At 40.8% G+C, this 14,108-nt stretch overlaps 1 protein-coding gene across 4 annotated transcripts in view; it reads right to left on the minus strand.

Annotated features, from left to right (window-relative positions):
• The window catches only part of celsr3 (cadherin, EGF LAG seven-pass G-type receptor 3), a 218,832-nt gene that overhangs the window by 135,624 nt on the left and 69,100 nt on the right, over nt 1-14,108 (minus strand). The gene's annotated exons all lie outside the window — the stretch shown is intronic.

The raw sequence follows: 14,108 nt of genomic DNA on the forward strand, positions 1-14,108 counted from the left end.
AAAAGGGCAAAAAAAACGTGACATTTATGATGTCAGGCTCAAACACCAAACTACCTATTCAACAAAACAAGAAGCAAAGGAATCAAACAGAGACAGGATTCAATTTAGCTCATGAGGAGAAACGTCTGGGGCTGCACACTCAGCTACAGCCTCCCACCACGCTCTGAAGGCAGTCCCAAGGCGCTCCACCTTTATTTGGGCATTTTCTGATTACATTACATTACATTACGCAGCTGCTCCTAAGGGGAGGGGGTTCATAAACAGTTCAAAGAAAAGGTGCCTGGAGCGGCGTCAGGTCTGCTCCCTCTCCGCTTTGTAGATCTCGGGTCATGACAAGGTCTTCCTGTGGCTGTCCAATAGATCAAAGAAACTGACACCTCCACGTCGCATCCCATCGCGCACAGTGGAGTTTTACAAGCCTTTTGCTTGATAAGATCAAAGACAGCTTTTGTCTTATCGCAGAGCAGCCTGAACTCATGGGAAAACAAGTTGTGTGATAACTTATATACAATTATTCTGACATACCGTAAAACCGGCAATATTAGGGAACATTTGTTGAATGAGCCTACATGTCCTGAATGCACTGAACGTTTTGACGCTTTAACGGGACCAATCCGATGAACGGTCTGGTAGTTACAGGTGGACGAAAAAACGCTACAGAAAAATAATAATAAATTGATGAATTTTGGTGTAGGTTTTAGGCATTCACACTTAATGTCAGAAAAATGTTATGTAAATTATCAAAAAACTTTTCGTTCTCTGAGTTCCCAGTGAATAGACAAGAGGCTGTCTTTGTTGCACCAAGCCAAAGGCTTGTAAAATTCCGCTGTGTACGATGGGAGGAGACGGGAGGGGTTAGCTCTTTTGATCCAAGACCTGCCCAAGCTCGATCCAGGACCAGTCCAAGCCCGAGGCATCTTTTTATTTTGTGTTAATGTGACCAAAAACAATGGCGGTTTACATACCCCCCCCCCCATTCCTTTAGAAACAGCTGTTGTTATGTAAACAGGGAAAGTCCAAATAAAAAGAGGTGGCGTACAATCGTTCGCCAGAGCATGCTGGAAAACTGTCCAGAGAGTACAGTCGACGCGTCTCTCCTCAAATTGAGCCAAATTTTATTCTGTCTGTTTATTTCCTTGCTTCTTGTCTGTTTTAATAGATGTCATCGATGTTTAAACCTGACATATAATTATGTTTCTTTTATTGCACTTTAGCTTTACGTACACAAAAACCACCTAAAGGTTTTCTCTGAGACCACTCGACAAAATGACCTAAAAATGGCACAACTTTAGACTATATTCATACAGTAGGCGATGGTGTTTTTTATTTGCAATCAGTCTGTAGTTACTCTCATCTTTATGCAAATGACATCGTGACTGTGGAGTGTGAGCAACAGGGGGCTGACTCCTTCAGGGGAAATAAACGCTTCATTTGGTCTACAGTAAAGGTCAGTCCTCTACAATAGAAGCTAAAACAGAACATCATGGAGGGGGAAACAAATGGGGAACTGCACTTTTTTTGGCAATTTTCATGCATTCCAAATATTAAATAACTTTGATCAAAAGTCCGCTTAAAATGGAGCCTGTAGGAGCCGTTCAATTCTGCCTATAGAGCCCTTAAAAAAGCATCCAAACACCTCCATTAGGGTTTTATATACCGTATATAATGTAGCATTTAATATTTACGTATTTTGATCATTTTAAGCATAATTAAATTTCAAAAACGCATCACAACATTTGCTTTTTTGTTTCTTCATCGCTGATTATTACTCACTGCAGACTTTATGAGAGAAAACAAACATAATCCAACATCACCTACTATACGATGTCTGCTGTCATTAGGATGCCGACTGCTAGGATGTTCGTATATTCTCATTTAAATGAAAAATGTCTCATAATCCTTGCGAAGAAATGGGGGGGCGGGGGGTACGACAAAAAAGGTTTTTTGTGTCGTTCTCGCCAGTTCTGGGTCCTAAACGGCTGTCAAAGTGTCCCAACTTGTCGGATTACCTACTCAGATGTCTCATGTCCAGGGGAGATGGATGATTTATAATCTAGAATAAACTTGCAGGGAAGCAAGGAAGCAGCAGACCACTCGTTAATGTAAATGTAGGGAGACGCGGAAGTGATTACGTCGCTGCTATAGTTAGTCTGTGTTAGTGCTTATAATAACAATATCACAAATACTTGGTTGATATTCACGTCACGAAATGTAAATGGAGTATTGTTGGTGCTTTTTGAATGGCTATTTTTTAATATTTATCAGATTTTATGGGTGGAATAGTGGAGCTCCCATTGGCCCCGCTGTAAGCGGACTTTTATTTACGTTTATTTAATATCTTTATTTATATCTCCCTTAGAGATAGGGTGAGAAGCTCTGCCATCCGGGGGGAGCTCAAAGTAAAGCCGCAGCTCCTCTACATCGAGAGGAGCCAGATGAGGTGGTTCGGGCATCTGGTCAGGATGCCACCCGAATGCCTCCCTAGGGAGGTGTTTAGGGCACGTCCGACCGGTAGGAGGCCACGGGGAAGACCCAGGACACGTTGGGAAGACTATGTCTCCCGGCTGGCCTGGGAATGCCTCGGGATACCCCGGGAAGAGCTGGACGAAGTGGCTAGGGAGAGGGAAGTCTGGGTTTCCCTGCTTAGGCTTCTGCCCCCGCGACCCGACCTCGGATAAGCGGAAGAAGATGGATGGATGGGCAACTCTGCTTCACTATACAAACATTTCGATTTGCGAATTGTGTTGAAGAACCAATTAAGTTCGTAAATTAAAGGCCTACTGAAAGCCACTACTAGCGACCACGCAGTCTGATAGTTTATATATCAATGATGAAATCTTAACATTGCAACACATGCAATTTTAAATTTCCCGCTAAACTTCCGGTTCGAAACGCCTCTGAGGATGACGTATGCGCGTGACGTCAGTCATTGAAACGGAAGTATTCGGACACCAATGAAGTCAATACGAAATAGCTCTGTTTTCATGTCATTATTCCCCAGTATTCTGGACATCTGTGTTGGTGAATCTGTTGCAATTTGTTCATTGCATTATGGAGAAAGAAGCTGAGCAAGCAAAGAAGAAAGTTGTCGGTGTGAAGCGTCTATTTTGCGAGGGAAGTCAGCAGCAACACGTACACAGCCGGCGCTTCTTTGTTTACATTCCCGAAAGATGCAGTCAAGATGGAAGAACTCGGATAACAGAGACTCTAACCAGGAGGACCTTTGACTTCGATACACAGACGCCTGTAGAGAACTGGGACAACACAGACTCTTACCAGGATTACTTTGATTTGGATGACAAAGACGCAGACGTGCTACCGTGAGTATGCAGCTTTGGCTTCCAAACATTTGATCGCTTGACCGTACGTGCGCGTCACGTATGTAACTTTTTTTTAAATGTATAAGCTTTATGAACCTTGGGTTAGGTGAACGGTCTTTTGGGCTGAGTGATTGTGTGTGTTGTGCAGGTGTTTGAATTGTATTGGCGTGTTTTATGGAGCTAGTAGCTAGCAGAGGAGCTAGGAGCTAGCATAACAAACACGTAGGTGTTTTTATGCAGGATTAATTTGTGGCATATTAAATATAAACCTGGTTGTGTTGTGGCTAATAGAGTATATATATATGTCTTGTGTTTATTTACTGTTGTAGTCATTCCCAGCTGAATATCAGGTCACCCCCGGCTCTCACAGCATCTTCCCTATCTGAATAGCTTCAACTCCCCACTAGTCCTTCACTTGCACTTTCCTCATCCACAAATCTTTCATCCTCGCTCAAATTAATGGGGAAATTGTCGCTTTCTCGGTCCGAATCTCTCTCACTTCACGCGGCCATCATTGTAAACAATAGGGAACTTTGCGTATATGTTCAACTGACTACGTCACGCTACTTCCGGTAGGGGCAAGCCTTTTTTTTTAATCAGATACCAAAAGTTGCGATCTTTATCGTCGTTGTTCTATACTAAATCCTTTCAGCAAAAATATGGCAATATCGGGAAATGATCAAGTATGACACATAGAATGGATCTGCTATCCTTGTTTAAAGAAAAAAAATTCATTTCAGTAGGCCTTTAAGGTTCCACTGTAATGTGTGTTGATACATTCCAAACTGACTGAAAAAAAAAAAATGTGGTAGTGAAACAAACAAATATCAGCCATGAAAAGAAACACCCGTTGGAGCCATCCAGCACCACACACCACATCCAGTAAAGCACTGACTCACTTTTCCTAGAGCACATTTGGACACAAACGCAGTCTGGCAGAGCAGCTGCTCCCACTCGCACCCTCCCCTTGGCTTTACCATATAAAGTGAGCAGACAAGGGATTGAAACTAGCCCGGAGACAAATTGTTCCTAAAGGACCCACTTAAGAACCTGCAGACGGCCACGCACGCAAACAATAACACCAGCAGAAAACTGCAAACTGGCTACAACTGTGGATTTGTTCTTTCCAATACATAACCGCTACATGGAATATTTGTCTTATCTGCACTATTCATCTTTTTTTACAAACAAAAAGAAGCATTGCCCTTGTCCTCCAGGCTGTCAGGTTTTATCATGTAACCGTCTCTGTTGGCACTTTGTTTGTGCTGCTTTTAGCTGGTGCCCACTGGCAAAAAGTCCTCACATCACAGGAGCCAAATACACACAGACACACACACACACACACACACACACATGAACACACAGTTATAAATCGATGTGAGCCTTCAACTTCCCTCATGATGCTTTGGATGGAAATACCAGAAGACACATAAGACATGGAGCCACACAAGCAACATGTTTAGAGGCCAAGTAAGGACCACACAGCCTACAACGGAGAGGTTGGAAAAGCGCTACATGGAATCAAAGATGGGAACTTTCCTCATATAGTGACCCAATCACACGTTTTTAATGGATTCCTTTTTTGGCGACAATCATTTACATGTGCACTAAAATGCATCACAGCATGTCAGAGCAAGCCCAAGATACTAGTGAGCAGCATAAGACAGGATGTTGAACAAGGGCTGGGCGACATATCGATATACTCGATATATCGCGGGTTTGTCTCTGTGCGATATAGAAAATGACTCTATCGTGATATTCGAGTATACGTTCTCCTTCTCGCAGACAGCAAGCGCACCTTCTTACATACGTCACATACGTATACGCCCCTCGCGGAGCAGAGAGGTAGCAGCATGGGTGACGTTAGCTGCGGTGCGAGTGGCAATACGAGAGAAAGAAGGTGCGAAATCTGGTAACAAATGAAGGAAGAATGAATTCCCAAGAAAAACAGCAGGGGGTCCATCATATGGCGGTGGTTTGGCTTCAAGCGGGAATATGTCGAACAGACAACCGTAATTTGTCAAGTGTGGGGCAAAAGCGTTGCTACAAAAAGTAGCATTACTGCTAATATGTAGCATCATTTGAAAAGTCACCCGCTAGAGAATGAAGAGTGCTTACTCCGCATGTCAACATCTCCGTTCGGTGCCACACCAACAAAATGCCGAGGCAACCATTTCCACATCAACACCGTGTGCAAAAAATAGTGAACAACAGATGGAGATAACGTCCGCGGGAACCTACCACATAGCGATTTGATTTCCTATTATGCAGCTCATTTTTATTTGACACTTATTGAAATATCTTGTGTGACATCATGCACAAAAGTGCACTTTATTTGTTTTAAACTATTGTAGTGGCGTTCTGTACAAAAAGTGCACTTTAATTTAGTGTTGTTTTGATACGTCATCTTAGTGACATCATGCACAAAAGTGCACTCATAGCTTGTTTTAAAATGTCTCTGACAATCTTGCACTTTCTGTTTTGAAATGACATGAATGTTGGTGCCACTGCTTAATAACTGTTTAATAAATACACTTTTGCTAAATTGACTTAGTTGTGATTTCCCTCTCTGCATGAAAGTTTAAAAGTAGCATATATTAACGCAGTATGAAGAAGAATGTTTTAATGTAGACACATGGAATCATCATACTGCTGTGATTATATGCATCAAGTGTTCATTCAAGGCTAAGGCAAAATATCCAGATATATATCGTGTATCGTGACATGGCCTAAAAATATCGAGATATTAAAAAAAGGCCACATCGCCCAGCCCTACATTGAACTAAATTGTTTAGGCAGGCATATTTTCTAGTGAAGTGAATTAATTAACTCATATTACGTTTTGCATATGGTGAATGTTCATATTTATCTTGGAGAAAGCAAACCACCAAGTTTAAGTAAACAGTGGTATTTCAGTTTGAGCACATAATAAGATAAGGCCCCTTAGTTTGACATTCGCAGGTGGATTGGATCACTTCTCGTAGGAAAGAGGCCCTAGTTGGGACTTCGGAATGCAAAAGTGATAGCCCTATCCTTGAGAAGAGACTATCTGTCTAGCTCAACGCCAACATTTAAGTTATGACTTAAAACAGTTGTTTTCCAGACACTTACACACGAATATCTCTTTTTATGGTCAGGGTGTGCTCTCCTGACTTAGCACACACACACAGACAGGAAGGAGGAATATAAAACGGATGGTTTGGCTTCTCCAAGTTAGGAGTCCTTCATTTTTGACCTGCAGTCCTGTATAATGACGTTCACTTGTAATAAGGCAACTTTTGGTTCAGTACAGCGTCGCTGACGTCTCTTTTGATCATCCTTCTGTTCAGACGAGGAGGACAATACCAGAAATACACATCACTAGAACAAGGGTTCTTAACCTTTCTGACGTAGGGGCCCAACTATTCCACTACAGAGGGGCCCAGCGCCCAAACAAATATTAGCCCTGAATTTGTAGTCTTACTCTTGATTTTAAATGGTACTCAATAATAATATCTAACCTACTTTACAACCTTGTCAAATGATATGAAACTGTGTGTTAATCACAAAGATTATTATTTATTTAACACATAAAATTTAGGCTTAGGTCAGGCTGATTTGAAAAATAATTACTAACCAAATATACTGCATAGAAGGTGACTCAAATTACTGATGAAAAATTAATTTACATATTATTATGTCATGCTAAAATAAAGTAAATTAGTAATACAAGTGTTTCTTAAATAAATGGTCACTAAAATTTAAGTACAATGGAAAATACAGCTTCACCACTTTAGTCATAATTTTTGCGCTTAAAAACATTTTTTTTTTTTTTTAATTTAGCTTCAGTCTTCTGTTTGTTTGATATTGTCATTACTGCCACAAGTGGTGGAAAAGTGTATCCCAACTGAGTACCGCTGTGGCCCATGCGGAACAAAGCTGAGAAACAGATAACAATAAAAAGAAACCTGTTCCAGAAAGCAATGTAACAGTGGGTGATTGTCCGGTCTACTAAAATTGATTGATTATTACACAAATACGCCAATAGTCGAAGAGTGTCGATATATACCAGGGGCCGTACTTATCAAGCTTCTTAGAGTGCCATTTTACACTTAAGTCCTGAGAATTTGCGAAATTTAGTCCTACTCTCAAACTTAAGAATAAAAGCTTTTTATCAACGTTCTTAAGTCTAAGAATCACTCCTACTCTCCACGATATTTAAGAGACCTTCAGAGGTGTCTTAAGTGGTTAGGAGTTGCCAGCAGGGGATGGCACTGAGGCGAGAGAGACGTGCGCGAACGTTCAGGGAACGGAACAATGTTTTTGTTTTTTTTTGATGACGAGCAGCTGATCAAACAGTATCGTTTAGACAGAGCGGATATTATTTTTGTCACAGATTTAATACTTTTCGATTCCTTGTTGATTTCTGCATGTGTCTGCAGTGGGCTAGTATATATAGAGCCACCCACACCAGTTTCAAATTAGTTGCCTAATTAATGAATTGGAAAGAAAATGTTATGACAGTAGCGTATGTGTGTGGCCGTGAGGTGAGTGACGTCAGTGAGTGTGTGGGCGATAGAAGAGAGGGAGCGGTAGCGTGAGTGCCGGCGGGGACTAGTTTGTTTTGTATTATTTTGTAGTTTATTGTCAAAATATACACTCCCATTGTCCACTTAAATATTTCCAAGATATTTCTTTATTCTTAGACAACGGATTCCCTTCCGTGATTGGTCATTTCTATGGACACAGAAATTACGTCACCTAAAATTCCGTTTACGGCACATAGTAACGTCGTAATTCAGCTCTGAGTGTGACACTTAAGATTCAGTCCTACACTTCGCTGAAAGTGTGAGTAAGACGCTTGATAAGTAACTTTTAAGTGCAGCTTTCAGCGAAGAATTTATTTACTCTTAAGTCAACTCTTAGCAGACTTCTTAGGAGTAATTCTAAGAAGCTTGATAAGTACGGCCCCAGGAGTCTTGCTTTCTAGTGAGGTGCAATATTGTTCGCAAGAAGTAATTGTCTAACCCGTGAACTATTATATTTACTGTATATTTACAGGACTGGTAATCTATGTCAGGACTATCTGAACAAAACGTGCATTATTCTGTATGTCACAAAGTGAATTAGTGTAATAAGTAACAATGCAGTCCGTTATTGATGAATGTATTTATTTTGACAAGAAGGGTTAAAAAAATTTTTTAGCTCTGGGTTGACCTTGGCCGTCTAGATAAACCCCTTGTCCATATTAAAGGAATGTTGTCTTTACCGCAAATTTAAGCAAACTGCAAACAAAAAACTGCAAAAAATAATATGTTAGAATAATTTGATCTAAGTTATCAAAAAAACTTTGTTTCAATGAGTTCCCGAGAGGCAAAAACATGTCTTTGAACCTACCAAGAAGTCTTGTAAAACTCCACTGTGTAGGATGGAAAGCAACATGAAGGGGTTTCTGTTTTCTTTCATGTATCGTAATCAACAGAAAGATATTGTTTTAACTTGTTTTAAACTCCTTTTATTTGTTTTTAAATGTCTAAACAACCTCGCGCCAACATATCTCTCCGACCTCCTTCAGCCTTACTGCCCCACCCGATCCCTAAGATCAGCCGATCAGCCGCTACTGACGGCCCCTGACACAAGGCTGAAGCTTAGAGGTGACAGAGCTTTCGCCTCTGCTGCTCCCAAGCTCTGGAACGACCTACCTCTGAGTGTTAAGACAAGCCTCCTCTCTTCCTGTTTTTAAATCTCTCTTAAAAACATACTTTTATTCCATGGCTTTTAACACTGAGTGATATCCATCCTGCAATGGCGCCCCATAATACACCTGCTGTGAACCTGTTTTTTATGTTTTATTTATTTTATTTATTTATTTTTTATCGTGTTCTGTTTGTGTTGTGTTGTGTTTGCTCGGTACTCGTATTATCTTTTAACCTGCCCATTGTACAGCACTTTGGCTACCCCTGTGGTAAATTTTAAATGTGCTTTATAAATAAAGTTGATTTGATTTGATTTGATTTAACCCGTGGACTACAAAGCGGAGAGAAGGCAGGATCTGCCCGAGTTCCAGACGACCTCTTTTTGAACCTCCTTTTTCAACTGTTTTACGAACCTCTTTTTGAACTGTTTTACGAACCTCTTTTTGAACTCTTTTACGACCTCTTTTTTGAACCGACCTTTTCTGTGAGCTGTTTACGACCCTCGTCCCTTAGAAACAGCTGTGGCCATGTGGTCAGGGAAGGTCCCAATAATAATAGATATTGGGTTTCGCAATGTAAAGCGCTTTGAGTCACTTGAGAAAAAGCGCTATATAAATGTAATTCACTTCACTTCACAAAAGAAGGAGGCGTGCAATTTTTTGCTGAGACACCAAATTTAATTCTGTCTATGTTTAATTCCTTGCTTCTTGTCTCGTTTAATAGATGTCATCAGTATTTGAACCATACATGTTACTTTTAGCATTTCAATTTATTTTCAATTGTTTCTAGGATTTTATGAAGAAAAAAAAGTGTTTGTAAGAGTAAACAGAATCAACTTGTGGGTCATTTGATATTTCCTGCGGGCAGAAGTTGACCCGCGTTTACTGGGAATAGGAGAGGTCTCTCTCCTAAACATAGTTGACGCCCAAATAAGGGCACACAACAGGAAACCTTCTGTAGAATAACTGCTTTAGCACTTCAGCTTTTCCTGCCTTATGTCTTTTGCACCACCCGTCTCCTCACAGACTCATTAATATTAAAATAAATAAATAGACATTAATACTCATGAATAATGTATGTGGCGAGACTTAAACACACTCACACAAAAACACACTCACACACGCACACATGGAGTCTGGTTCAATTATGTACACCCTGTTGAGAACTGGAGGATGGAGGCTGAAAATATACTGGAGAATTTTTATTTTATTTATTTTCTAAATATACAGTTTACGTCTCCCTTTACTATTATTCTTGTTTATATATTACATTTTGAAGAACCAGCTTTCCTCAACAGCAGGCATTTGATTTTTATTTATTTATTCTATCAGCGTTGCAGGAGCGCTCTGCAGTTTTTAAGGACCTTCTGCAACAACAACAAAAAAGCTAGTCAAAGATCAGCACAAAAAATGTTAGTCCCTCACAAGTTTTGAAGTTGAATAGCACAAATGGTAAAAAAAAAAAAAAAAAGAGAGGACCTAAAATGGAACCCTGAGGAACACCACTATGTAACTTAAAGGCCTACTGAAATGAAATTGTGTTATTTAAACGGGGATAGCAGATCCATTCTATGTGTCATACTTGATCATTTCGCGATATTGCCATATTTATGCTGAAAGGATTTAGTAGAGAACATCGACGATAAAGTTCGCAACTTTTGGTCTCTGATTAAAAAAAAAGCCTTGCCCCTACCCGAAGTAGCGTGACGTAGTCAGCTGATCATCTATTGTTTTCAATGCAGCTAAAGTGATTCGGACCGAGAAAGCGATGATTACCCCATTAATTTGAGCCAGGATGAAAGATTTGTGGATGAGGAACGTGAGAGTGAAGGACTAGAGTGCAGTGCAGGACGCATCTTTTTTCGCTCTGACCGTAACTTAGGTACAAGGGTTCATTGGATGCCACACTTTCTCCTTTTTCTATTGTGGATCACGGATTTGTATTTTAAACCACCTCGGATACTATATCCTCTTGAAAATGAGAGTCGAGAACGCGAAATGGACATTCACAGTGACTTTTATCTCCACGACAATACATCGACGAAACACTTTAGCTACGGAGCTAACGTGATAGCATCATGCTTAAATGCAGATAGAAACAAAATAAATAAATCCCTGACTGGAAGGATAGACAAAAGATCAACAATACTATTAAACCGTGGACATGTAAATACACGGTTAATGCTTTCCAGCCTGGCGAAGCTTAACAATGCTGTTGCTAACGACGCCATTGAAGCTAACTTAGCAACCGGACCTCACAGAGCTATGCTAAAAACATTAGCTATCCACCTACGCCAGCCAGCCCTCATCTGCTCATCAACACCCGTGCTCACCTGCGTTCTAGCGATCGACGGTGCGACGAAGGACTTCAAGCGATCACAGATGCGGTCGGCGAGACAGAGGAAGTTAAGGTGAGTTCGCCGGCTAACGCGTCTGCTATCCATCTCTGTCTTCCTGGTTGTGTTGCTGTAGTCCGCCACTAATACACCGATGCCATCTACATCTTTCTTCTTTGCAGTCTCCATTGTTCATTAAACAAATTGCAAAAGATTCACCAACACAGATGTCCAGAATACTGTGGAATTATGAGATGAAAACAGAGCTATTTTGTATTGGATTCAATGGGGTACCGATACTTCTGTTTCACTGGCTACGTCACGCGCATACGTCATCATCCAAAGGCGTTTTCAACCGGAAGTGTGGCGGGAAATTTAAAATGTCACTTTATAAGTTAACCCGGCCGTATGGGCATGTGTTGCAATGTTAAGATTTCATCATTGATATATAAACTATCAGACTGCGTGGTCGCTAGTAGTGGCTTTCAGTAGGCCTTTAAGTTGAACAAATGCCTACGACTGACTGTATCTGAAGTAAAGCTGCAGCAACACCTTAGTTATATAAATCAGAAAATGAAAAAAATGTCAAAAATGAGAGGACTTAAAGAGGACCTATTATGTAAAACCAACTTTTCTCAACTATTGGTACCTGGTTTTGTGTATTTGGGGTCTGCATAAGTCTCAACATTTTGAAATCAAATCGTGGAGACAATGTGGAAATATTTATAAAACAATGCTGTCTTCCTTCATACTTCCTCCAAACGAGCCGTTTGGAATTTGCCCAATTTGTGACGTTTTTCCCCAAGTGTGACGTCAGCGGATATTTTTATATATGGTAGAGATACACACTACCGTTCAAAAGTTTGGGGTCACATTGAAATGTCCTTATTTTTGAAGGAAAAGCACTGTACTTTTCAATGAAGATAACTTGAAACTAGTCTTAACTTGAAAGAAATACACTCTATACATTGCTAATGTGGTAAATGACTATTCTAGCTGCAAATGTCTGCTTTTTGGTGCAATATCTACATAGGTGTATAGAGGCCCATTTCCAGCAACTATCACTCCAGTGTTCTAATGGTACAATGTGTTTGCTCATTGGCTCAGAAGGCTAATTGATGAGTAGAAAACCCTTGTGCAATCATGTTCACACATCTGAAAACAGTTTAGCTCGTTACAGAAGCTACAAAACGGACCTTCCTTTGAGCAGATTGAGTTTCTGGAGCATCACATTTGTGGGGTCAATTAAACGCTCAAAATGGCCAGAAAAAGAGAACTTTCATCTGAAACTCGACAGTCTATTCTTGTTCTTAGCAATGAAGGCTATTCCACAAAACTGTTTGGGTGACCCCAAACTTTTGAACGGTGGTGTACCTAAAGAGCTCTGCACAAGTCTGCTATTATAGTTTGATGTTGTAGTTAATAAGCTCCTTCATTTGTCCATCCTCTTGTTGTGGGGCGGACTGGCTTGTACATGCTTGGTTGATTGATTGAAACTTTTATTAGTAGATTGCACAGTACAGTACATATTCCGTACAATTGACCACTAAATGGTAACACCCCAATAAGTTTTTCAACTTGTTTAAGTCGGGGTCCACGTTAATCAATTCATGGTAATGGCACATGCATCCTTTGCTGTTGCCATTTCTAATACCAAGTAGATTATAGTTCGAACTTACATCTGTCAGTAGATTCAATATGGAAGCACTAAAAACTACAACATGGCATGGGAAGTAGAGGCACGTAAATAAGACTTTAATAAAGTTTGGTTCTTTTATGAATTTTTTATGGGTCTACTGAAAATGTGAGCAAATGTGCTGGGTCAAAAGTATACATACAGCAATGTTAATATTTGCTTACATGTCCCTTGGCAAGTTTCACTGCAATAAGGCGCTTTTGGTAGCCATCCACAAGCTTCTGCTTGAATTTTTGACCACTCCTCTTGACAAAATTGGTGCAGTTCAGCTAAATGTGTTGGTTTTCTGACTTGGACTTGTTTCTTCAGCATTGTCCACACGTCTTGTTAAGTCAGGACTTTGGGAAGGCCATTCTAAAACCTCAACTCTAGCCTGATTTAGCCATTCCTTTACCACTTTTGGGGTGTGTTTGGGGTCATTGTCCTGTTGGAACACCCAACTGCGCCCAAGACCCAACCTCCGGGCTGATGAGTTTAGGTTGTCCTGAAGAATTTGGAGGTAATCCTCCTTTTTCATTGTCCCATTTAAAGCACCAGTTCCATTGGCAGCAAAACGGGCCCAGAGCATAATACTACCACCACCATGCTTGACGGTGGTCATGGTGTTCCTGGGATTAAAGACCTCACCTTTTCTCCTCCAAACATATTTCTGGGTATTGTGGCCAAACAGTTACATTTTAGTTTTATCTGACATCACATCATACTTGCCAACCCTCCCGTTTTTAGCAGGAGACTCCCGGTATTCAGCGCCTCTCCCGATAACCTCCCGGCAGAAATTTTCTCCCGACAAACTCCCGGTATTCAGCCGGAGCTGGAGACCACGCCCCCTCCAGCTCAATGCGGACCTGAGTGGGGACAGCCTGTTCTCACGTCCGCTTTCCCACAATATAAACAGCGTGCCTGCCCAATGACGTCATAACTGTAGAACGATGGAGGGCGAGTTCTTGGTTTCTTATGTGGGTTTATTGTTAGGCAGTTTCATTAACGTCCTCCCAGCGCGGTAACAACACACAACAACAGCAGTCACGTTTAGTCTACCGTAAAGCAGTTCGTCTGCCGTAAACAGCAATGTTGTGACACTC

This window comes from Entelurus aequoreus, linkage group LG07, assembly GCF_033978785.1.
Source record: "Entelurus aequoreus isolate RoL-2023_Sb linkage group LG07, RoL_Eaeq_v1.1, whole genome shotgun sequence".
In the NCBI taxonomy this organism is placed as follows: Eukaryota; Metazoa; Chordata; class Actinopteri; order Syngnathiformes; family Syngnathidae; genus Entelurus; species Entelurus aequoreus.